General features: G+C 44.8%; 1 protein-coding gene, 1 long non-coding RNA gene and 1 other non-coding gene across 3 annotated transcripts in view; 1 reads left to right on the top strand and 2 right to left on the bottom strand.

Moving 5' to 3' along the window:
• The window catches only part of UBE2G1 (ubiquitin conjugating enzyme E2 G1), a 102,273-nt gene that overhangs the window by 75,413 nt on the left and 1,173 nt on the right, over positions 1-25,687 (bottom strand).
• Positions 496-25,538, bottom strand: LOC125088084 (uncharacterized). Its single transcript, XR_007123567.1, has 4 exons — positions 25,231-25,538; positions 18,210-18,220; positions 10,752-10,754; positions 496-505 (listed from the first exon to the last, which is right to left on the bottom strand). It is a non-coding gene; the product is annotated as an uncharacterized LOC125088084 (long non-coding RNA).
• On the top strand, positions 22,329-22,435 carry LOC125088202 (U6 spliceosomal RNA). The gene has a single exon (XR_007123607.1). It is a non-coding gene; the product is annotated as a U6 spliceosomal RNA (small nuclear RNA).

Here is a 25,687-nt window from a genome sequence, read left to right as displayed (position 1 = left end):
TCACCACACCGTATGAGAAACCCAGAGAGCAGAGACCTCTACCAACCTGAGCCCACGAGAAATCAACCCCGGTGTTTTAAGCTACTGGGACTTAGCCCATTCTAACATAAAAAGCGATCACGTATAGATCATGTCAGATCCTACTGATCACGTCTCTCCTCCTCACAAGCGGCCAAATGCTAAGCTAGGTCTCCCTGATCTCATACTGCCAATTTTTTTTAAAGACAAATAACTACTACTATTTAAGCAAACTTCCTGCCCAACTGTAGAAAACTGTCTAAATCCTGATTTTATCAACAAACCTAATGGTTATTCAATTTCTGTGATTCGTACAAATTTTGTATATACAGTAAAGTCTTCAAGAGATTATTCTTTGGAATTTGATCGATCAAGTTCAGGAACCCTGAGACAAGCCGGCAGAATGTCCATCAACACTAATACGAGCCAATCACCCGCCACCACGGTTATAACTGTTCAGCTGTACACATGTCCCATCTTCCACTGGCTGCCAGGAACCATTCTGCCACGGCTTTTTTTTTTTTTTTTAAGATTTTTATTTATTTATTTATTTGACAGGCAGAGATCACAAGTAGGCAGAGAGAGAGGAGGAAGCAGGCTCCCTGTTGAGCAGAGAGCCTGATGCGGGGCTCCATCCCAGGACCCTGGGATCATGACCTGAGCCGAAGGCAGAGCTTTAACCCACTGAGCCACCCAGGCGCCCCTCTGCCACGTGTCTTAACAGAATCACTACGAAGACTATACAGGACTGAGGAAGGAGAGGGCAGGAATTACAAAATAGGATACTAATAATGGACTGACCAGTTAATACCACACGAAAAGGCAAGGGCAAACAGCCCCATAAAAACAAGTACAAAATGAGATATGCCTTAAGGGTAAAGAAAATACTTGAGCAGAGAGGGTAAAAGTTCACTAAAAATAGGTCGGGCCCTAATCTAGACATGTTCTCAATACCAACGGCCTTGAAAAACTATTTCACAAGGGTCAGGGTGTTGGAGAAGACGTCCAAGCAGCAAAAACATTTACACTACTGGTCCTTTACCATAAAGGGTGAGTTTGTTTTACTAACCGGAGATGGGAAAAAGAACAGAACAGTCTTAAATATGTGTTACATAGGGAAAGGAATATGTAATAAAAGAGGAAACCTCTGAACACAGAGGGGTTTTTCCTTTTTTAAGTATCCTATCCCACCCCCCAAGTAGAATATGCTTTATAGAGATACATAAAATACAAAATAAGTTAGAAACAGAGGAGAAAGAGAAACCATGAAGGGCATTTAATGGAATCAGAAATACTGACGTTATAAAAATGCATAGGACAGGGACGCCTGGGTGGCTCAGTTGGTTGGACGACTGCCTTCGGCTCAGGTCATGATCCCGGAGTCCCGGGATCGAGTCCCGCATCGGGCTCCCAGCTCCATGGGGAGTCTGCTTCTCCCTCTGACCTTCTCCTCGCTCATGCTCTCTCTCACTGTCTCTCTCTCAAATAAATAAATAAAATCTTTAAAAAAAAAAATGCATAAGACAGGGCACCTGGGTGGCTCAGTCGGTTAAGCGTCTGCCTTCGGCTCAGGTCATGATCCCCGGGTCCTGGGATGGAGCCCCACATTGGGCTCCCTGCTCAGCGGGAAGCCTGCTTCTCCGTCTCCCTACACCCCTCCCCTCCCTCATGTTCTCTCTCTCAAATAAACATTTTTTTAAAAATGCGTATGACTCTCCCTCTTCCTTCCTTCCATCCTTCTCTCTCTCTCTCTCTCAAGTAAATAAATACAATATTTTTAAAAGAGGGGAGGCCCCAGGTGGCTCAGTCTGTTAAGGGTCTGCCTTCGACTCAGGTCAAGCCCCACATCAGGCTCCCTGCTGTGCGGGGAGCCTGCTTCTCCCTCTCCCTCTGCCTGCTCCTGTGTGCATGTGCTTTCTCTGCCAAATAAATAAATAAAATCTTTATTTTAAAAAGTTATATAGGGGCACCTGGGTGGCTCAGTGGGTTAAGCCTCTGCCTTCGGCTCAGGTCATGATCCCAGGGTCCTGGGATCAAGCCCCGCATCGGGCTCTCTGCTCAGCAGGGAGCCTGCTTCCCTCTCTCTCTCTCTGCCTGCCTCTCTGCCTGCTTGTGATCTCTCTCTGTCAAATAAATAAATAAGAATCTTAAAAAAAAAAAGTTATATAATATTTAAACAGTTATTTGCATTGCTAGCAAAAAAAAAAAAAAAGGAATCCTGAAGGTCGCCCTAGAAAGGACACTGTAATGCACCACCTTCATGATACCCACACCCGGGCTAAGGGGCTGCCGAAAGCACAGCTCCCCGGGTGGCAGACGGCAGTGACAACATCTAAAGTACCGATCAGTCAAGACCCCTCTCTACGGGGCAGGTGTGTAGCTCTCCACAGCCTGACGAGGCCCTTAAGGGGACCCCAGCAGGAGTCGGGGGGTGGGTTCAGTTAGGGGTCAGCTGGGAGGTGGTCTCAAGACCCTGTGAGAATCTAATTAAAGGGACAGGTCCTCCCTTCCCTTCACCCAAGGCACAATTCTGACTATAATTTCAAGGAATTGCAGGCTGCAATGTCCATCCAAGACCTCCAGAAGAAGGGGCGGCCTGCAGAGCCTTTAGTCAATCCTCCAAGACAGTCTAGGTCAGGCGGCACAGAATACGGAAGCAGCGGATCGCGACTGCACACACTGCTGGAGACCGCGAGTGCAGTCATGCAGAGCCCACGTGGACAACGGAGAGTGACCCAGGGGAGAGCGGACGTCCTCTCGGTGGTCACTTACAATGGCTCAACACTGCTCCCAGACTGCCACTATCACCCCCAACCACTCCAGACCTCTTGTGGTTTAACATGGAACTAAAATTCTATTCTGGGCAACAAGCTATCGCCAAGCTCGTTAGGCTTCTGGCCTGTTCTGACCCTTTTCAAGGTCTGGCGACTTCCTACTAACCTTTAGTCTTAGCTTGGCTGTCTTCTCCATAGCGATGCTCTCCCCAACTCCTCCATAAAACACAACCCCCACATTTTACAGCCAATTACAAACGTGACCGTCTTCCCTGCTCAACAGACAAGCTTTCTGCAAGAGCAGTTTCTCCAGGGTCCCCAGCCCAACAGCACAGCCGACTCTCCAACAACACGGGTTTGAACCGCACAGGTCCACTTACACACAGATTTTTTTCAATAAATGTATTTGCAAAGTTTTTTGGAGATGGGGAGAAATACAGCTCTGTAAATGTGTTTTCTCTTATGGTTTGCTCAGTAACATTTTCTTTAGCTCACTTTGCTGTCAGGATATAGTACATAATACAACACACAAAACGTGTTAATCGAATCTTTGTGTTATTGGTAAGGCTTCCAGTTAACAACAGGCTATTACTAGGTAAGGTTTGGGGGAGTCCAAAGTCACACAGAGATTTCCAACTGTGCAGGGAGTGGGCACCGCGAACGCTAACATTGCTCAAGGGTCGACTGTATCTAAAGTCAGCGCTCAAACATTTGCCTGGAGAAGACGACCACCTCTGGTGAAAAGGCAGCTCGCCTAGAAGTGTTATGGTCACCCTTCTGACACACAAATGAGCAAACTTCTGTCTCACAAAATATGGCTCAGGCACCTAGCTGAGAATATGGTCAAGGCAGTCATATCCAAATGCCACCCTGAACACTTCAAAATAAATAATAAAGCATTCAGAGAATGTCTGGCTTTGAGCAGTTAGCTTTTCCTGTCCTCTCCAAATTAAACTATTTGTAGAAGAGCACCCAGGGACTGAAAGAAGTAACTTGTAATTAAGTGGCAGGGCCACTGCTATTTATCTAAACCACTCTTAGATAATCTATCTCCATCCTAAGACTGCCTTCCCATTCTCTCTACAGAAAAAGCTTCCATGTAATTCACTCAAAAGCAGTATCAGATCATGAAGAAGCCATTAAAAAGGACACTGGCCAGAACACAATCACGTCTGCTACTCCAGTGTTCATCACTACTTGACCCATACAGAAACAGTCTCCCAAGGACCCTAACAATGATCCATATGGTAAAGTGAAGTGTACCAGTCAAAGTTCAGGGTAGAAAACAGGAAACAGACTAGGTGTTTTAAGGAGAAGGAATTCAATGAGGAATTGGGTGCTTACAAAATTACTAGAAGGGCTAACAGAAGGAGTTAGAAAGACCACCAGAGAAATACAGAAATGACCCACCCCGAGCCCTAGAGCTGAGAGTTCAAGAACAGAGTACAGCGACTGCTAGCCAGATTCAGAAAGATGAAATCAAGGAGAAATGACATTACTTGTACTTGCAACACTGTCCTGCAGATCAGAGCCAAGGTAATAAGAAAAAGAGGGGCGCCTGGGTGACCCAGTCAGCCAAGCCTCCGCCTTCGGCTCAGGTCATGATCCCGGGTTCCTAGGATCGAGCCCCGCATCGGGCTCCCTGCTCAGCGGGAGTCTGCTTCTTCCTCTCCTCCTAACTCGTGCTCTCTCTCAAGTAAGTTTAAAAAATAGAAGAAGAAGAAGAAGAAAAAGAAATAAAAGGCACACAAATCAAAGAAGTAAAACCGTGTTAATTTGCAGACCATCACATATGCGGAAACCCCTACAGAATATGTAAAAAAGCTAACTCAATTTAGCGAGGCTGCACAACACATGGTTAAAATTCAAACACCTTTTTTTTTTTTTTTGAGAGAGAGAGAGAGATAGCCTGGGGGTGGGTGGGGGCCTCAGGGGTGAACGCTGTGCTGAAGAGGGAGAGAAACTCAACTTGGTGCCGCACCCAGCACAGAGCCTAACGTGGGGCTTGATCTCAGCACCCCATGAGATCATGACCTGAGCCTAAATCAAGAGTCAGACACTTAACCAACTGAGCCACCCAGGTGCCCCTGTTTTATTTCTATATATAAGCAATGAGTAATTGGAAAATAACATTTTAGATAATTTAACTAATGGCAACATTAAAAAGATGAAATCTGGATGGATATGTTCAACGAAGCAGGTATAAGATCTACACACAGAAAACGACAAACTTTACTAAAATGTAAGAAGACCTAAATAAATGGACAGGTAAGCCACGTTCACAGGACAGAAGACTCAAACTGTTAACTCTGCAAATTCATCTAGATGCTCACTCAACTCCCCTCAAAATCACGGCAAGGCTCTTCTGTAGAAATCATCAAACTGACCTGAAAAGACTTCAACATGCCAAAACAATCCCCACAAAGAAAAACAAAGTTGGAAGGCTTCCACCACACGACTTCAAGATTTAATACACAATGATATTCAAGAAATTACAACAGTGGCTGAAGGACAGGCACACAAACCAACGTCACAGAATACAGGCCCCAGAGAGATCTGCACAACAGGTCAGTCAACAGATTTTCAACAAAAGTTTGAAGGTAATTCAGAGCAGGATAGTGCTTTCAACACTGCTGCTTGAACAACTGTAATACCCCACAGCACGATCAACCGTTAAAAATAATATGCCAAGGGAAAGAAGCCATACACAGAACACATAATGTATTATCTCATTTACATGGAATGTCCAGAAAAGGCAAGTTCACGGGGACAAAAAGTAAATCAGTCGTTGACTGGGGCTGGGAAGGTGACCACTCACAGGCACAAGGTTTCCTTCTGTGGTGGTAGAAACATTCTAAAATTACACTGTGACGACGGTTCCAACTCTAAATGTACCAAAAGCACAGAATTCTACATCTACACCAAGAAGATTTTACGGCACACAAATTAAACCTCAATAAACCTGTTTAAAAAATAGACTTCTGGAGGGGGAAAAGGAGAGAAGTTGTTCTTGGATATTAGAAATACAACTGCCAAATGAAAAAATTTAGTGGCCAAACTAAATGACAAAATCAAGTCACTAACATGGGGGGAAAAGTAGAGAAAATCTCCAAAATATACTAAGAAAAGATAGAAAATGAACAATATGAAAATAAAGAGGCAAAGAAACAAGATTAAGGAGCTCCAACACCTGACTAGTAGAAGTTCCAAAGAATGGGTTCTGCTGGAGAATGCAAAGATGACAACGAAGCAAAAGAAGGACATTCCTGAGCTGAACACAGACCTAAGCCTACAACCCAGAAGAGCCCACTGAGAGTCTGAAACAGTGAATACTTATGAGACACACATGGGTAAAATTGTACAAGTCTACGCATAAAGGAATCTCTTTGGAACATGACAACAGTACCCCACAGGAAGAAACAGGAGACTGGCTGCGTGCTCCCGAGGAGCTCTGGGCACCACAGACAACAGAGCAAGGACGGCCCCGTTCTGTGGGGAAAAGAGGCTGAAGCCAGAACTCTCAGAAAACCCGTCAGTTGCACAGCAGGACAAAACAAAGGCATTTTCCAACGTGCACGGACTCACAATTTGCGACCCACACACGCTTTATAAAACTAAGAACTACCAGGGGACGCCTGGGAGGCTCAGTCAGTAGAGCATCCGACTGCCGTCGTCGGCTCAGGTCAGGGTCTCAGGGTTGTGGATCGAGCCCCGCATCAGGCACCGTGCCGGGCGTGTAGGCAGCTGAAGAGTCTCTCTCTGCGACCACCCCCTCCCCCTGGGCACCTCTTTCTCCTGCTCTAAAAAATAAAAAATAAATGAAGAAATACTAAAGCGAGGACAATGTGAGCTAGAGGAGGAGCGGCACAACCCAGAGCACAAGGAAGGAGACTTGGGGTGGGGAGTGACAAATCCCCTCTAACAGAGTTTCACTGACAAGAGTGCATACCCCCCTCTTTAGACCCAAAATCATTATTTGGTATTATAGTGAATACATTAACATAATCACATAAATGCTATTTTCTCGTTTTCCTTTTCTGAGACTCAATAAGCCCAGAAGACTATCTCAGTTATAAAAGAGAATGTAAGTGTTATAAACCCTGACAATATAAAAATAATATAATCAATTAACAAAATCTGTAGGAGGAAGATAATCAGGGACAGCTCATTTCTTTATCTTTCACAGCAGGGACTCCTAGGTAAGGCTGATGAATCACTTCATTAACAGTAATAAAGACAATCAGCAAAAGAGCTACAAGTATATAATAAGAATTAGGGAAGGGTGTTACATTAAAATCTTCACCCTTCACGGAAATCATATTGGTAAACACGCACATCAACTCTGAAGTCCCTTCTAGAGAACAGAGGAAGGAGGAGATCAGACTTTTCGGTCTATTCTCTTTTGTAGAACTTGTATTTTTTGCCAGGAATATGCAATACTTTCATAATTTAAAGAATTGTTTTAATGAAAAGTGCATTATGTTTTAGCCATACAGTGGAACACTGTGTAGGTTTCCAAGAACAAAGTAAGTTCTCTATGCGCAAGTCCATAAAGAAAGCTCCACTCGGGGCACCTGAGCGGCTCAGCCAGTTAAGTGTCTGACTTTTTTTTTTTTTTTTTTTTTGACTGACAGAGATCTACAAGTAGGCAGAGAGGCAGGGAGAGAGAGAGGAGGAAGCAGGCTTCCCGCAGAGCAGAGAGCCCGATGCGGGGCTCGATCCCAAAACCCTGGGATCATGACCCAAGCTGAAGGCAGAGGCTTTAACCCACTGAGCCACCCAGGAGCCCCAAGTGTCTGACTCTTGATTTCGGCTCCAGTCATAAACTCAGGGTCGTGGGCTCAAGCCCTGGGTCCAGCTCTGCACTGGTCAGAGTTCACCTGGGAGTCTCTCCCTCCGTCCTCTCCCTCCCCCACTGCATTCTCCCACACACGTGCTCTCTAAAATAAATCAATCTCTAAAAAAAACTAAAAAAATTATCTCCCCCACCCAAAAAAAGATGGCTACACTGTATTAGGTGAAAAATCAAGATTAAGAACAAAGCATCAAGGGGCGCCTGGGTGGCTCAGTGGATTAAGCCGCTGCCTTCGGCTCGGGTCATGATCTCAGGGTCCTGGGATCGAGCCCCACATCGGGCTCTCTGCTCAGCAGGGAGTCTGCTTCCTCCTCTCTCTCTGCCTGCCTCTCTGCCTACTTATGATCTCTCTCTCTGTCATAAATAAATAAAAATCTTTAAAGAACAAAGCATCAAGATGGTACGTATTTAGGGGTCCTGGGTGGCTCAGTCGTTAAGCGTCTGCCTTTGGTTCAGGTCATGATCTCGAGGTCCTGGGATCATGTCCCACATCGGGCTCTCTGCTCAGCCAGGACAGCCTGCTTCTTCCTCTTCCATTCCCCTGCTTGTGCTCTCTCTCAAATAAATAAATAAAATCTTACAATTAAAAAGAAAGGGGAGTAGTACATATTTAGAATAAAATGTGGGGTACAGTGACTTTAGAAGACAATTTGGCAGTTTCTTATCAAGTTAAACATAGTTTCACCATACAATCATTAACCATACTCCTCTGAATTTATGCAAATGAGCGGAAAACCTATGTGCACACAAAAACGTGTACACAAATGTTGGCAGCAACTTCATTCATAGTCCCTAAAAACTGGAAACACCACGAGAGCCTTCAGCATGGAAATGGACAGGCAAACTGGTCCAAAGAAATACACAAGCAGGAGGGTATACAAGGGAATGACACTCACTGATAAAAAGGAACGGGCTACTAATTCACACACCCAGTGGACGAATTTAAAATGTACACTGCTAAGTCAAAGAAGCCAGACCCTAAAAGCTGCATATGATATTCTGGAAAAGGCAAACTACAGGGACAGAAAACAGATCAGTGTTTGCTAGGACAGGTGGAGCGGGAAGTGACTGCAATGGGGACATCTGGGGGAATTTTAGGTAATACAACTAGTCTCGGGGTCCTGCAGTGGTGGACCGGAGACTCGACGCACTTGTCCCACCCACGGAAATGTTGATCTCAAAGAATAAACTGTGATGTATGCAAAATCAATTCGAAAAATCAACATGGACAGAATGAAGACTGTGACAAATGACTCTAACTATATCACCAACGCGTGACAAAACCTCACTGAAGGGGTGGCAGGGAAAGGAGAAGACCTAAGTAACACTGGATATCAAGGTTCTGACTCTATAAACTGGAAACAGAAGGACAAGAACTGTGCATTAGGGCTAAGTTCTAGTGGGGAATCTGTTTCCCACAAGGGTATTTAGCAATTCTGGAACTGCTTTCACAGCAGTGGCAGGGGCTGATTTCTCAGCGTCAGAGAGGGGAGCTAAAGAAAACCCAGAAGGGAAGGCCAGAAGGGACACCCGGCACGCTGGCACTTTCTTGAAGTCAGAACCATCAGGAGGAGGCTAGGTGTGGCCTGACCGAGACACAGACGGACTACAGAAACACTGCAGATGCACACACACCCAGGTGAGTGTAGGCACAGAGGGCCCGGCCCACCTCCCCCTATGAAGGAACAACCCTCCAGGAGCAACAAGCGCCTCCAACGCCCAGACCTGGGTTTCTAGATACATTTCACATTCTTGGAAAAACAGCTGATTCTCAGGCTGGGCTAGAGAAAATACAAGACAGGTCTGATGCATTCTAGAGTCATCAGGAAAGAAGGGTGCTCAAAAATTTAAAAAATGAGTGCATGTCAGAGGAACACCAGACAATCTGAAAGAACTCTCAATGACCAACGCCGGAAAAATGTGAGAACAAAATAAATGACATAAGAAACAAGACACGTGCCAGTTCATTTTATGTGACAACTTGACCAGGCCACAGGTATTTGATCAAACATTACTGCAGATGTTTCTGTGAAGGTAGTTTTCAGGCAAGATCACAATTTAAATCAGTAAATTTTTTATTTTTTAAAGATTTTACTCATTTATCTGACAGAGCACAAGGAGGGGAAGCAGCAGTGGGAAAGGGAGAAGCAGGCTCCCCGCTGAACAGGGAGCCCAAGGCAGGGCTCGATCCCAGGACCCTGAGATCATCTGAGCCGAAGGCAGAGGCTCAACCGACTGAACCACCCAGGAGCCCCTAAATCAGTGAACTTTGAGTAAAGATGATCCCCCTCCATAAGGTGAGTGGGCCTCATCCAGACCGTTGAAGGCCTTAATGTTTTCGAAGGCTGACGTCCCCCATGAGGGCGTTCTGCCCGCCTGCCGCCTTCAGAGCCAAATGCAGCACCACGTCTTCCCTAGAGCTCCCGGCTACCCTGCAGATCCGGGACTAGCCAGCCTCTACGACTGGACACCACGACACATGGATACACAGTACAGACACACATATACGTCTCCATCCCATCGGCGCCGTTTCTCCGGAGAACGCTACTAATACAGATTTTAACCCAAAGTAGAAAGTAAAATACACAAGTCTGTGGGGGGCCTGGCTGGCTCAGTCAGTAAAACCTGTGACTCTTTATCTCAGGGTCAGGAGTTCGAGCCCCACACCGGGTGTGGCACCAACTTAAAATTTCAACGCACACACACACAGGTCTATACACAATATGTGACTGAATTATCAAACAAATGGGGGAGAAGGGACAAGTCTTCCTGAGAGAAGAGTTCCAATAACATGAAGTAAATATTCTCCCTGACATGAGGTGGGGGGTCTAGTCCCTCCTTCCCCCATGAGTGTGGGCTGGACTTAGCAGCTTACAAACAAAAGGGTAGGAAAGGTGGAGAACTAACTTTACAGTGAGGAACCTGACCAACACTGCCCTACCCAAGTGACCAAGGTTCACACAACCAGTGCTGTCGTGTGGTCACCGTGGGCCACCGGGCTGATGTGACAGGAAGCGCACTGCATCTCCGCAGCTTTCTTTCCTAAAACCCACAACCCCAGTCTAATCATGAGAAAAACATTAGAAAAAAACAATTTGAGGGACATTCTACAATATACCTAACCGGTATTCCTCAAAACTGTAAAAGCCACAAGAAACACCACTCTGGGAACAGAAAATTCCCAGCACAGAGCTGCTTCGTAGAAGACCAGGAAGAACGCCAGCTAGATTCGAGGCGGCATCCCAGACAGGCTCCTGGAGCAGAGAAATGGACGGCAGCAAAACCCAGGAGAAACTGACGGGCGGACTCTAGGGAGTGACATCGAATAAGCGCTGGTCCGCTCGATGCATGTACCTCACGTGAGACGTCAGCAGCAGGCGCCTGGCCACAGAGCCCACAGCCACTCTCTGTACTGTTGCCGCAAGTTTTCTATAAATCTGAAACTGTTCTAGCAAAATAAGTCAATCGGAGAAAGACAACTATCATATGATCTCCCTGATATGAGGGAGAGGAGATGCAACATGGGGGGTTAAGGGGGTAGGAGAAGAGTAAATGAAACAAGATGGGATTGGGAGGGAGACAAACCATAAGTGACTCTTAATCTCACAAAACAAACTGAGGGGGGAGGGGGCTTGGGAGAGGGGGGTGGGGTTATGGACATTGGGGAGGGTATGTGCTATGGTGAGTGCTGTGAAGTGTGTAAACCTGGCGATTCGCAGACCTGTACCCCTGGGGATAAAAATACATTATATGTTTATAAAAAATAAATAAGTAAATAAATAATAATAAAAAAATAAAAATTAAAAAAAAAGTAAAATGGAAATTAAAATGATAAATTACTTTATGCAGGACGAGCCAAACAGCTATGTGACCTCATCATAAATCATATAAGTTAAATAATAATTGGCACAGAAATAAACAAATAGATCAACAAAAAAAAAATCTGAAACTGTTCTAAAATTAAAAGTTTAGAGAAAGAAGAAAAAAGCCTATCACAGTGGTGCTCCCTCCCTGCCAGCCACGAACCACATGCCTCGGACCCCAAAGAGAACCGCAGGAACACAGGACTCACCCAGACCACCACTGCACCTGCAAGAGTTAAACAGAAACCAAACTGGACGACAGTTTTGTTCTGTTTCCACCAAGCAAATGCTAAAGGTAGAAGCAGCAGCAAGGGTATAATCCTAAGGGACAGATGTAGAAACAACCAGAGAAGACACTGAAAAATATAGTACCTCCCCGGGGGAACCACCACACCATCAACGTTCACAGCAGTTTGAAAAAAGACGTCAGTACGTCCCAAAGTTCTGACGTCTAATGACAACATAAACTACGGCGTGCACGGCTAAGTAAATACATAAAATCCTCTATTTACCTAGAGTAAAAGAGGGTAAGGAAAGTCTCAGGGTAACATCCCTCTCTACATAAGCCTGAAATAGACATTTTAGTTTTAGAATCCTCCAACACAAAAGATGAGGAACAAACCCAAAATATCAGGTGAGGCCATGAGCAATAGTAATTTGCCTCCCGAAAGTCACCATGATTTCAGAATTTAACACACAATGTGCTATTACATTAAAAGCACTAGTCTTAGTAATAAGGCAACCTGGGTTTGAAACCTATTGCTGCCACTTACTTGCTAAATGAATTTGGAAAAACAACTTCTTGATCTTGGGCTAGGTTTCTTAACGGTAATCAAGCATGTAAAAGGAACATCAATGAACTCAACTCCAAAGAATATGATTTCCGCTAAAATTCTTAACAATAAAGAACCTTCCTTCCAGAATTTCATTTTACTATAAAGGCAAAATATAACAAAAAGAAAAATAATCAAATGTTAACAGAAGCTTTAAAGGGATGGCTGATTATTTCTATCACATACTTTTTTTTTTTCAAAATCTACAATAATCATGTTCATTTGTAAGTAGCAAAGTTCTTTTGAAACATACATATGACATTTTCCTCTAGACTATCTTGATTCAGGTTACCTAAGATTTATTCAAATGCATCTGACTCACCCTGAGAAAAGTAAAAAACCAAAGGGACATATGACTGCAGAAACACCCTAGGACTTAAGTAGAAAGGGATAACTGAATCAACTCACTTTTATATTCTCTATGTAGATCTAATTTAAATACTGTTAAAGACAGGCTCAGAGATTAATGGAATCTAGTTGTCTTGGTTTTGCTACTATAAGTAATTCAAACCTAGTTAGTTTCCTCTTCTGGAAAATGTGGTCAGCCACCTGGGTAGAAAGCCTAAGGGTAGCTAAGGTAGAACACCAGAGAAAAATCTTTGAAAACATTAAAAAAAAAAAAAAAGATAAAAGCCAAAGGCTTGTGGGGGGGGGGGGGGGTACAACCTTTAATTTTTCTGGCAATTCATAAATTATTAAGAGTTGTGAAAACTAGGGATGCCTGGGGGGCTCAATGGGTTAAGCCGCTACCTTCAGCTCAGATCATGGTCTCAGGGTCCTGGGATCTGGGATCCAGCCCCGCATCGGGCTCTCTGTTCAGTGGGGACCCTGCTTCTCCCTCGGCCTCTGCCTGCCTCTCTGCCTGCTTGTGCTCGCACATGCTGGCGTGCGCTCTCTCTGACAAATAAATAAATAAATAAAATCTTAAAAAAAAAAAAAAGTTGTGAAAACTATGGCCATAGTAGATAGAACTGCCCATTAAAGAAATCGCTTTGAGAGAAAAAATTTGAACCCTGCTGAGACACAGAAGATCTAAGAGTCCTTTGGTCAAAGCTGCACTTGTAGAAAGGGCACCAATGTCTACACAAAGGAGCTGGAAGAACCACTTCTAATTATTAACAATGTTTGTCTATAAAACTTTGCCTTCCCCACTAGAAAGGGGAGCCAGGGATCGTATCGTGTATCCCTACAGCCATGCACAGAGAAGGAATTAAACGTTTACTCAATGGAAGGATCTTGCTTTACTTTCTACCTTCAAGATTTAGTTCACATGTCCTTGAGTCCTCAGGGAAACAAAATCGAGTTTTCTAGCTCTAATCCATTCAGTACCTACTACTCAGTTGCCTGCTATGTTTCAGTGACCCTTCTAGGCATCTGTGTGGGCAGCTACCAGACAAAAGCGAGCGTCTCTGTGTCCGGTGCGGGCCGAGGGAAACACACACCGGGGATAAGGGCCCAGCTCTCCTGACCCGCACTGCGAAACATACAGGGCTGCAGAACGCTGCAGACCTGACACCAACGCAACACAGCCGTCGCTCACACTGGACTGAAAACCTCCGACCACGTGGACAGAATGCAGTCCCAGCGCCACCCCGCACCCTGTCCACAGCCGCAGCACTCAAAGCCTGCACCGTTCACAGGGGGCCGATTCCTGGTCTGTGACATGGGAAGCTAGAGGAAGGATCCAGAAGCTCATACAAGCAATCGGAAAGGCACTTCACACGAACCTAGTATTACAAAGGCTGGGCTCAAATTTATGTCTTTTTAATTTCTCTAAAAACTCATCTTTATTGTTTTTCTAAGTACCACTACAAATAAATGAGAATTTTCCTTAGAGTTGGTCTTCCATCACAGATCATTTGAGCAGCACTGGTCCAACTCACTTTGACCACATCACTTCTCCCCTCCTCAAACAGAATAAAACTTTCAACATTTTAAAAATTTTCCACAAATACCAGCCTTTCCAGATACTGTTTTCCCACTAGATGAGTTTATCATATGCTCCAACCACACTGAATTGTTTTCAGTACAAACCTTCTGTCTTGCTTGCTCTTTTCCCTTAATGTTAAATACTTTCTCATTTATGTGTCATCAAATTTTACATATGCTTTTAAAGTCAAATGCCACCAACTCCTCAAAGCCTTCTACCAACCGGACAGGCAGCAGTAAGCATTCCCTGACGTTCTCCGATACCTCAAAGCAGCTCTCACAGGACTTTCTACAGAATGCAAGTCTGGAACCTAAGAACCATACTGCATTCATCTGGCCATCCTACAGCACACAAAACGGGTCACCCAACTTGCTGAATGATGTTAAGACACAGCATTCTATACACGTATGCGTACATATATACAGAGCATATTACAAATGAACTTCACTCAAGAGATCAGAATACTCTGAAATTATACCAAAACTGTGTGTCCACTTTTCGTAAATTGTCCAGAGTCTTAAGAAACTACTACTCCGGGAAGAGCTCAAGTTTCATCAGCAGACAGACCTGTTTCTGCTGCCCAGGTCCATCAGAACTAGCTTGGGGAAATTACCAGATACACTATAAACCTCAATTTCCTTATCTCAAAAAGGCAGTAACATTTACTTCAAACATATGCTGTGAGACCTGAACATGGCCACCAACGGGAAGTCCTGGGATCAGGAAGAGTAGGTGACAAGCACTCAATGATTTGCTTCCTTCCCGCCCTCCTCTCTCTCTTAAATAAGTTTCTATAGCAGTGAAGTGAGCAGGCTTAGGTCCTTTAAAGCTGTTTTAAATTACAAATTGCTGCCATCCCTTGAAAGCTGTGTTCAGACTCTTTTCTTGGAAATTGTCAACAGGGTTAGCGGTCTCTCAGAAACACCTATTTGTTTTAAATCTGTCAACTTTAAATTTCAGCCCATCAATCAATTCTAATTACTATTTTCTTTACATGATAAAAGATTTTCTTAAAAGTATATAACCCAACACTCTTAAGAGAAGGGACATCCTGATTTTAATGCATCCAAATATAGCCCTTTTCCTAGGAAGCCTTCCCTGACCTCACTGTACACCTCCCCCCCATTAATCTCTCTTCCTTCCACATCTTTGGGTTTACACATCCATCAACCTCTAGGTAACACCGCACCTCAAGGGAGGGTTAGTTAGCACTTCGTCTTCGCATCCCCCAGCATTTCTGAGCACAAATGCACAAAGGAGCTCCATAAATCAACCCGGATACCTTTCTTCCATTTTCCAAGTGGCAGCACAAGATGTTTAAGTAAGGGTTATTTAAAATTAAGATGGAATTTCTATCTCAAACTGTAGATTTCTCTTTCAACTTCCCGTTCTCTCAAAGTGTTAATGCAGCAATTATACTGTTGCTTCCAACTATGAATAGTAAGTTTAAAATGGGAGTTCTCATGAAAAAACATTGATAAAAATGCTTTGGCGAGAAGTGACATTTTAAAAACTTTTTATTTTGAAGTACAGATCTATAGGACAACAGAAAACACGGTACAGAAAGGCCTCCTCTACCCTTTACCCAGTTTCTCCCCAGTGCTGACATCCTGCATCACTGGGTGGATCAAACGGAAGAAAATGGCATAGATACAACCCACACACTGTATGTAGATTTCAGACTCAGTGTTTCTACAGCTCTATGCAATTTTATCACATTTGCAGATCTGTGTAACCACTACAAGATACCACCAAGATCCCTAAGACTTCCACCACCCTACAGCCACATACCACTATCGTCCCTAATCCCTGACCACCACCAGCAATCCATTCTCTAGCTCCATAACTGCATCATTTCAAGAATTCTATACAGGTATCAAGACCTCTCAGTGTGGGAAAGCACCGTCTCTTCAAAGAATGGTGATGAGAAACCTGGATATCCACATGCAGAAGATCAAAGCGAACCCTCATCTTACACCGGGTACGAGATGGACAGACGATCTCACGTTAAAACCTGAAACTACAGAACCACTGGGAGAGCACACAGGAGAAATGCCTGATGGCAATGGGCGTGGCGACGGTCTCCTGGCTACAGCACCCAAGGCACAGACAATACAAGCAGAAACAGACAAATGGAGCACCCAACTTGAAGACTTTCGTATGCCAAAGGACACAGTCCAGAGTGAAAGACAACCTACGGAATGGGAGAATACTCGCAAATCATATTTATTACCTAAAAAGGGCTAATATCCTGAGTACATAAAGAATTCATACAACTTGACAAAAAATCAAATAACCTGGTTAAAAATGGGTAAAGACTTGAATAGACCTTTCTCCAAAGATGATTATTCGAAGGACCAACGAGCACATGCAAAGTTGCTCAACACCACAAGCCGTCAGAAAAATGCAAATCGAAACTCTAAGAGACCATCTAATGCCATCAGGACGGCCGCCATTCAAAACAGACAGACAGATGGGGTAATGACAAGTGTCGGCGAGGATGTGGAGAATCTGGAACCCTTGTGCATTATGGCGGGAACGTAAAACGGTGTTACCACGAGGGAAAATATGGAGGTTCCTCAAAAACATTAAAAACGGAACCGCTCAATGTAGGTTCAACAACTGTGACATAGGCGCCTCTCACTGGGCGCGCACTTATCACTAGGGGAGGGGCACGGCGCATGTGGGGGGCAGAGAGTGTATGAGAAATCTCTGTAGTGTTTGCTCAATTTTGCTGTGAACCTGAACTATTCTAAAAATAAAGTCTATTTAAAAAAAAAAAAAAAACCACCCAGAACTACCATATGATCCAGCAATCCCCCTTCTGGATTTACACCCAAAAAAACTGAAAGCAGGATCTCAAAGAGGTATTTACACACCCATGTTCACAGCAGCAATAACCACAAGAGGCTAGAGGTGGAGGTGAGCCAGCGGCACGCCTACGCATGAATGGAGAAACACCATGAGGCAGATGCTTGAGACAGAACACGACGTAGTTTTAAAACGGAAGGACTCCGTGTCTGAGGCTACAGCTCGGATGACCCTCTAGGGCATCAGAGTAAGTGAACAAGCCAGCCAGAAAACACCAATACTGTAAGATTCTACTGACAGGAGGTAAAGTTATTAAATTCCCAGAAACAGAAAGTAAAATGGTTACAAGCAAGGGGCAAGAGGGAGGGGAAAGGGACAGTTGTTCAATGGGTGAACAGCTTCGGTTTTTCAAGATAAAAAAGTTCTGAAGATCTAGTTCCACAACCGTGTGAACGTACTTAACACTACTGAAGTGGACACTTAAAAATAGTTAAGATGGCCAGTTCTGTGGTTTTTTACCACAATAAAAAGCATTTAATGTAAATGGAATCATTCGGTATTGTAACCTGGTGAGATGAGTTCTTCTTCACCTGGTGGAACTCCCCCGAGAGCATCCCACGTGTATTGTCACCAGTCGTGTTTCTCTGCCCGCTGGGACGTGGGCTCCACGGGACAGATGCACCACGCTCTATTCACCCCCTGAAGGCTATCTGGGTCATCTGCAGTTTCAGCTCCACTAAAGCCACTACGACCGTTCACAGGTTTTTACAAGGACTTAAGTTTCATTTCTCTAAATGCCCAAATGTGCACCTGATGGGCGCTCAGTTGTACAAGAAGCTGCAAACGGTCTTCCCCAGCGGCTGCTCCGTTTCACATCCCCCGGCCCCCAACAAACGTAGACCAAGTTCACCTGCACCCACTGGACAGCATTCGGTGTTTCTTTACTTTTTTTTAAATTTTAGGTATTCTAGTAGGTATGTAGTGACAACTTAGTGTGGTTTAAACGTGCACTTCCCTAATGTCTAATAATGTGAACCACTTTCTCATCTGCCCATGTGCCATCTGAAATGCCTGTTCACACCTCTTGCTCATTTTCTAAAAGGACTGTTCTTCTTTGTTGCTGACTTTGGAGAGTTCTTTACATACTCTACAGCAACCCTTGCCAGATACTTAATGTGCAAATACATTCTTCCCGTCTGTAGCTCACCTTCTCATTTGTCTCTCACAAACCTAAGTTTTTTCATGTTGGTGATGCCCAGTTGACCAATATTCCTCTTTAAAAAAGAAAAAAAAAAATTATTTGTCGGTGGGGCGGGGCAAAGCAGGGGGAGCGGCAGGCAGAGGGAGAAGCAGACTCCCTGCTGAGCAGGGCTCAATCCCAGGACCTCAGGATCATAACCTGAGCCAAAGGCAGACCCTTAACCAATCGAGCCACCCAGACAACCCACCAACAGTCCTCTTAAAGATCGTGCTTTCAATGCTGTGCATGGAAACTCTCCACCTAGCACCCCACTGTCTTGAAACCGAAACTCTAATATGTACACAAGACGTAAGAATAAGAAAATGACTACACACACCGTTAAAACGTGAGCACACTCAAAAGCAAATCCACACGGGCCTCCTAACATAACGGACATTTAGGAAAAAGTCCTAAATGTGATTTACTGTTCTTTAAAGGCAATGCTTACTTTACAAGATTAAACCAAAAACAGCTTTAAAAAGTTTTACTGCCAGGTAAAAATTTAAATGGGTTCTTTGTTTAACTTTTTTTAACAGACCCTAACCAATGGGAATATGGACAAGAAAACTGGAGAGAAGTCGAGAAGGAGCAAATGCAGCTTTTCTAAGTTATTAGATGCTCACAGAAAGCATAAATAAAAGGAAAATTTCCTTACCAAGCTTAACTTTTCACGTATCTTCTAGAACTGCACATCATAAAAAGAGGTATACATCTCTACAGCAACAACAGAAAGATACTGTATCTTCCCCAGTCCTCTCTCAGAGTGCCAGAATCAGACACGGGAACAGCACTGATAAAAATCTCTGACTTACCTCAAAAAGGCTAATACTACCACCGTGCATTAGGGGGAAAAATTTATAACGCTATATTTTAACATGCATGTATCTTATTTCCTAAAGAGGCATTTTATTCTTATACTCTCATCTGTTCATTACCATAATTTGCAAAATGTTTGCTTTTTCCTGTCTGTACTTTACTATACCTGGACAATGCCATCAACCAGATATACCACACCATGTTCACCTTGTCAGACTGTTTCCATACACATATTCTGTGCCTTTTCTCTGAGAAGTTATTTCCTACAAACATGGTATTAAACAGAACGTTGGAGTCATTATTTCACGTTTCACATTCTAGCAAAAATATTTCTCAATAATTAAGAAAGGCCAAGTTTTTCATCCTGAACGAAACTGGGTCCGTTAAAACAAAAGAACACTTGGCATCCACTTGCTTGAAGCAAGAACACATTCACACCACAAGTAACCATAAAATTAGAGTGCCTCCCTCCAAAGAAAACAGAAGAGGAAGAACTTGCACTGAAGGACCCAGAACCAAATAATCCAAGGCCTGAAACTCGCGCTGATAATGTAAACGAAAACTCCACCTGAGGAAAGGAAAAAGCAGCAACACAGTGACCGTCAACCGATTTCCAGGTTTCCCCACGCCGGACCCCGCTCTACTAAGGCTCAACGCATCTTCGCTTCAGGATCACGTGCACAAGCATCGCCAAACCCAAGGTGTAGTTACACAGAGACTACATAATAAAACCACAGACTCGGGCGGGGTGTTACAGCAAATGCAGGAGACTATTATACTAACATCTACAGGTCGTAGAATTTGCTTCAACTTTTAATATGCTCAGCAACATTTCAGGAAGTAAGATCATCCATTACAAAAGACTAATGGAGTATGTTTCATTCTGAGATAGTTTACAGAAAATTAAACTACTATTGTTTATAAAAAAACTAAATTTCATTGCATTATCAAAAATAGTCACTGAATGACAGAAATTATTACTTAAAAATCACTGACTCCCTAATGTTCAGAAAATTCACTTACTCACTGAAATATTAAGACTTTCCCCCATCAGGGTGTCTGGGTGGCTCAGTTGGTTTAAGCATCTGCCTTTGGCTCAGGTCATGATCCTGGGGTCCTGGGATGGAGCGGCGAGTGGGCTTTGCTCTCTCCCTCCTCTGCCTGCACTCTCTCTCATTCACTCTCTCTTTCCCTCTCGAATAAATAAAATCTTTAAAAAAAAATTAAGGCAGACTTTCCCCCAGTTTCACTGAGATGCGATGGACATCTAACACTGTACTTTTAAGGCATACAGCATAATGACTCGATGTGCGTGCATACAGCAAAATGAGGCTGAGAGTCTGGGCCACCACACGTCACACACGCAATTCCTGCACTACAGCATAAAAGATGTAGCAGCTCCACTATTTCCGTAATACAGGAATTCACTTCTGGATATAAAAATTCCCAGACTGGGGGCGCCTGGGTGGCTCAGTGGGTTAAGCCGCTGCCTTCGGCTCAGGTCATGATCTCAGGGTCCTGGGATCGAGCCCCGCATCGGGCTCTAGCCCCGCATCGGGCTCTCTGCTCAGCAGGGAGCCTGCTTCCCCCGCTCTCTCTGCCTGCCTCTCTGCCTGCTTATGATCTCTGTCTGTCAAATAGATAAATAAATAAAATCTTAAAAAAAAAAAAAATTCCCAGACTGTTAAACATTTAGGAGTATGATGTAATATAAATTTACTTTCAGACTTCCCCTCCATTTCTATATTTTTAAACATTTTCTTCCATATGAGTTAAACAACTATTAAGAATATTAATAATTAGGAGGCACCTTAATGGATTCAGTTGGTAGAGCTTCCTAATCTCAGGACTGTCAGTCTGAACCCCATGTTGGGTGTAGAGATTCCCTAAACACATTTTTTAAATCATATATATATATACATATATATATGTATATATATATATATTAACAGCATCTATTAAAGGAGGGGCGTTGCTGAGCAGCTCAGTTGGTTAAGTAACCAAGTCCTCCTCCTGGCTCAGATTAAGATCTCCTGCATCCTGGGACTGACCATGTCAAACTCCACCCCTAGTAGGGAGTCTGCTTCTCTCCCCCCCCACCACACCCCCACCTCATCCCTCCCCCTTTGCTGTGCACAATCTCAAGTGTGCACATGCACTCTCTCTAAAATAAATAACATCTTTTAAAAAAATCCATTGAGGGGCACCTGGGGTGTCTCAGCTGGTGGAGCATCCAAGTCTGGAATCAGCTCTTGTCTTGATCTTGGGGTTGCAAGTTCAAACCCTGTCCTGGGATCCACATTGGACATGGAGCCGACTTAAAAATATGTCTGTGTGTGTGTCTGTGTGTGTGTGCGTGTGTATAAAACATCGTGTTCATCACCCAGAATCTTCCACCACTAGAGTATTCCTGTCAATTTCTGCTTGTTTTAAATCGTTAATGAAATTGTATGTCAGAGCGCCAATATATTCTAGAAAGGCCAAGAAATATTAAATCTTTCAAACGCCTCCTTTTAAGTGTATTCTTTGAATAGCCTACCAAGCCCAGGGCTGCTAATGAAACAGCACAGCACAAAACCAGGAACTGCAGGGAGCGCGGCAGGGGAAAGAGCTCAGGGGACCCACCAAAGTATGGCTCTGAACCCCCCGCTTCATAGCCACCTACAGAACTCCTTTCAAAAGTGGATCATCCTGGGCATCAAGATATGTAGACTCTTTGGGCATGAGACCAAGAATCTGTGTTTCCCCAAGTGATTCCACTGCACATCAAGCCTAAGAAACACACTTAACAAACTCAGCCCAACAACCTACTTTATAAGGGTAGTCAAGGAGATGAAGATTTGGGAGTCTTCCGGATTACTTTAAAATACACAATCAAAATTTCTACAGTAAAAGATGTATAATTATTTCATTGTTACTGTATAAAAAAATTGTTCCTAGTTCTGGAATGACAGGTGCCTACAAGACCCTAACTCTTAAAAATCTATTCCCCCGGGGCGCCTGGGTGGCTCAGTAGGTTAAGCCGCTCCTTCGGCTCAGGTCATGATCCCAGGTCCTGGGTTCGAGCCCCACATCGGGCTTTCTGCTCAGCGGGGAGCCTGCTTCCTCCTCTCTCTCTGCCTGCCTCTCTGCCTACTTGTGATTTCTCTCTGTCAAATAAATAAATAAAATCTTTAAAAAAAAAAATCGTGCTCGCTTCGGCAGCACATATACTAAAATTGGAACGATACAGAGAAGATTAGCATGGCCCCTGCGCAAGGATGACACGCAAATTCGTGAAGCGTTCCATATTTTTGGGGCGCCTGGGTGGCTCAGTGGGTTAAGCCACTGCCTTTGGCTCAGGTCATGATCTCAGGGTCCTGGGATCGAGTCCCACATTGGGCTCTTTGCTCAGTGGGGAGCCTGCTTCCCCCCTCTCTCTCTGCCTTCCTCTCTGCCTACGTGTGATCTGTCTCTGTCAAATAAGTAAATAAAATCTCTTTAAAAAAAAAAAAAAAATCTATTCCCCCAATGTTTAAAAAAAAAAACAAACCTCAAGTGATCTTAAAAAAGGGGGAGGGAGAGGAGGCAAAAACTTCCTCGTATTCCTTATAAATGCTTGCCATATCATAAAATTGAGTACAGTAAGAGTAGAGAGCAAGTCCAACCAGTCCAAAGGGCGCCTGGGTGGCTCAGTTGGTTAAGCAATGGCTCTCGATCTCAGGGTCATGAGTTCAAGCCTCACAACTGGCTCCACGCTGCTGGGTGTGGAGCCTACTTTAAAAAAATAAATAAATATATAATGTTTCTAAGTCCAACTAGTCCAAAATTTTTCTCATAGCTAACCACCAACACCAAAAGCTCAGCCCTACTTTCAGCTTATGACTTTAACTCCCTGATTCTGTAGACTGTTGGCCTTAAGCACACAACAGCTACAATGTTTACTCATCATTACTTTAGGAAGGAAGACCCCTTAGATTTTAATGTGTAGTGTTTTGTACAACACATTTGATTAAGATAGGAACATTTCCACAATCATTCTGGTAGTTACTGGATAAATTAACTCTGAATATTAAAATTTATAAAATACTATTTCATGTTTGTGGTAATTACTGTTCCCTGGGAGGCCATACAGCCAATTAAAAACAACAAAGACAAAAATAAAACAAATAAATACTAAGTAAATAAATGCAAACAACAAAGTCTGCAAAATAATGAGGCCAGCAATTTAAATGCAACCGGACCACGCAGTTACTTCCTACCCCTTGACTCTGAGCACGTGAGTCAACCTCTGGAAGCCACCATTTCCTTATCAGAAGGATTAAATGAGATAATCGAGGTGAAGCTGGCCACAGAGTGCCCAGTACCGGCTAGTCCTCAGGAAAGGTATGTACACATGAAAGAGATACAAGAATGTCTCTGAAAAGGCACCCAGGAATACCACTGACCATGTGTCGGAGCACAGAACCTGGGGCCCTCCGGGGAGTGGAAAGACTACACCATTTTCTGCTCTGTATTTTTAACCAGTGCACGTAATACCTTCTCGAGAAATAAAACAATTCTGAAGTACCTGTGGCGGGTCAGATTTCTCAGCATCGAGGAGCAGGCATGGCTGCGGAACCACGAAGGAGCCAGAGTCTAAGAATACCCACAAAGAAACACACGGCCTATCTGATTTCCAGCGCCTGTCAGGTGATCTCACTTGCTTCACAACAGCCACCATGATCTTAACAAAACAACCCTAAATCAGGGATTTTTTAACCTGGGTTGGTTTTAATCCCTCAGGGGACACTGGCAACAGAGACAGGTCTGGCTGTCACAACCGAAGGGGTGTACTACCACTGGCACCTGGTGGGTAGAGGCCAAGAACGCTGCTAAGCATTCTGTAAGGCACAGTATCTGCCCCAAATGTCAGCAGTCCTGAGTCCGAAAAGGTCTGCAACCAAAGGAACCAGGCTCCTCACCCCAGTTCCCAACCAAACAGACACACAGAGTAAACTGTCCCCTCAAGTGACGCGTGATGAAGTCCAACCCTGACACGTCAGCCTCATTCAGCTGACCAGCACCCACACTGCTGTTTAAGCCTCAGAGATCCCAGCAGCTAGAACGGCTTCCAGGTTCCTCTTCCAAACTCCACTCAACTTGTTTCAAGACTTTAAAGCATTTATCACTAAGCCTGTCAAAATTCAGGCTCAATGACTTTAGAAGATAACCGTTCTTTCCCGTTTCCAAATGACATCTGAGGATCCACAAGCTCAAATGACGCCCTCCTGACAACACACAACCCGGCCTTGGCGCTAGCGAGTGGTTCTCACGTCCTTACAGAGAACGTGATATGCTGACGTTTCACTTAATACACTGCCTTAGCATACTGTTCTGTCCATGTTAATTAAAATCCTCCAAATGTTGAAGAAATTAGGAAGAGTCCGTTGTTTCTGATCAAGAAGACAAGAAAAATTAACCAGCAGTTCGGCAACTTTATAAGGAGGCTTGGAAAATGACACACCATACCCTCTCCCCTCTTTAACCAGCCTTATCACAAAGTCCACCAGCGGGGCGCGGCTGGCTCTGTTCGCAGAGCGTGCGGTAGTCCTGATCTCCGGGTTGCGGGTTTGGGTCCCATGCGAGGCCTAGGGATTACTTAACAATAAAATCTTAAAGAAGAATCAACCACAAATGAAGAACTTTGGAAAATATTTTATCATTTGGGATTCGTCTTGCCAAAAAGTGCAAAACTGAACCGAGAGGGCACCGACCTCTAGCGCTGAGCAGGAACGTCCCTCTGTGGACACTGTTGGTCACACTTTACTGTCCTGGTAACTGACTGGCTTCTCGCACCCCTTTTAAAGTGCATGTGCTCCCCACCGGGCGGAAGCCGGCCCCTGTCTTAACACACCCAGTGTGCCCACACTAACAGACCCTCAGGAAGGACCCTCCGCGAGACAGAAGCACACCCCGATCCTCCCTCAGAGACCAAACAGACACATCTACAACACATCAACAAAAACTCGAGGTGCGGCAGGGCCCTTGCTCCACCGCGTCCCCGCAGAGCTGCCCTGTCCCCCCGGAGTCCCTCCCCGTGCGCACCCACAACTTTGTCCCGGTCCAAACCTGCTGGCTCATGGTCTAATAATATCCCTAACCCTGACACGGTCTGTACCAGCCCCTGACGACCTTCTTCTAGAGGCCACCAGGTGACTGAGACAGCGGCGGCGGTCCCGGGGCGCCCGGGGGGGGGGGGGGCTCGGAGGGCTCCGGGCGCGCCCCCTCCGCCCGGCCGGCCGCCGCTCCCCACGCGGGCAGCACGTGGGGCGGCATTGTGAGCCCGCGCACCCCCCCGCGCACCCCGCGCACGCCCGGCCCAGTGCGCATGCCCCGCTCGCACCGTCCTGGCGGAGTCGGAGCCAACCCCCTAAAAAGTCCACCTGAAAGCTGCAAACGGCCGAGGCCGGGACGATGGGGGGAGGGGGCCGCAGGCCCCACCGGGAGGCCGCCCCGGCCGCCGCCCCGGCCCGGCCGAGCGTCGCGGCTCCCAAAGCTCAGCAGGTCGGCGCGGGGAACCGCGGCG

This window comes from Lutra lutra, chromosome 16 (assembly GCF_902655055.1).
Source record: "Lutra lutra chromosome 16, mLutLut1.2, whole genome shotgun sequence".
In the NCBI taxonomy this organism is placed as follows: Eukaryota; Metazoa; Chordata; class Mammalia; order Carnivora; family Mustelidae; genus Lutra; species Lutra lutra.
Note: the sequence above shows the minus strand (reverse complement) of the source record. Positions and strands in the feature narration are given on the sequence as shown.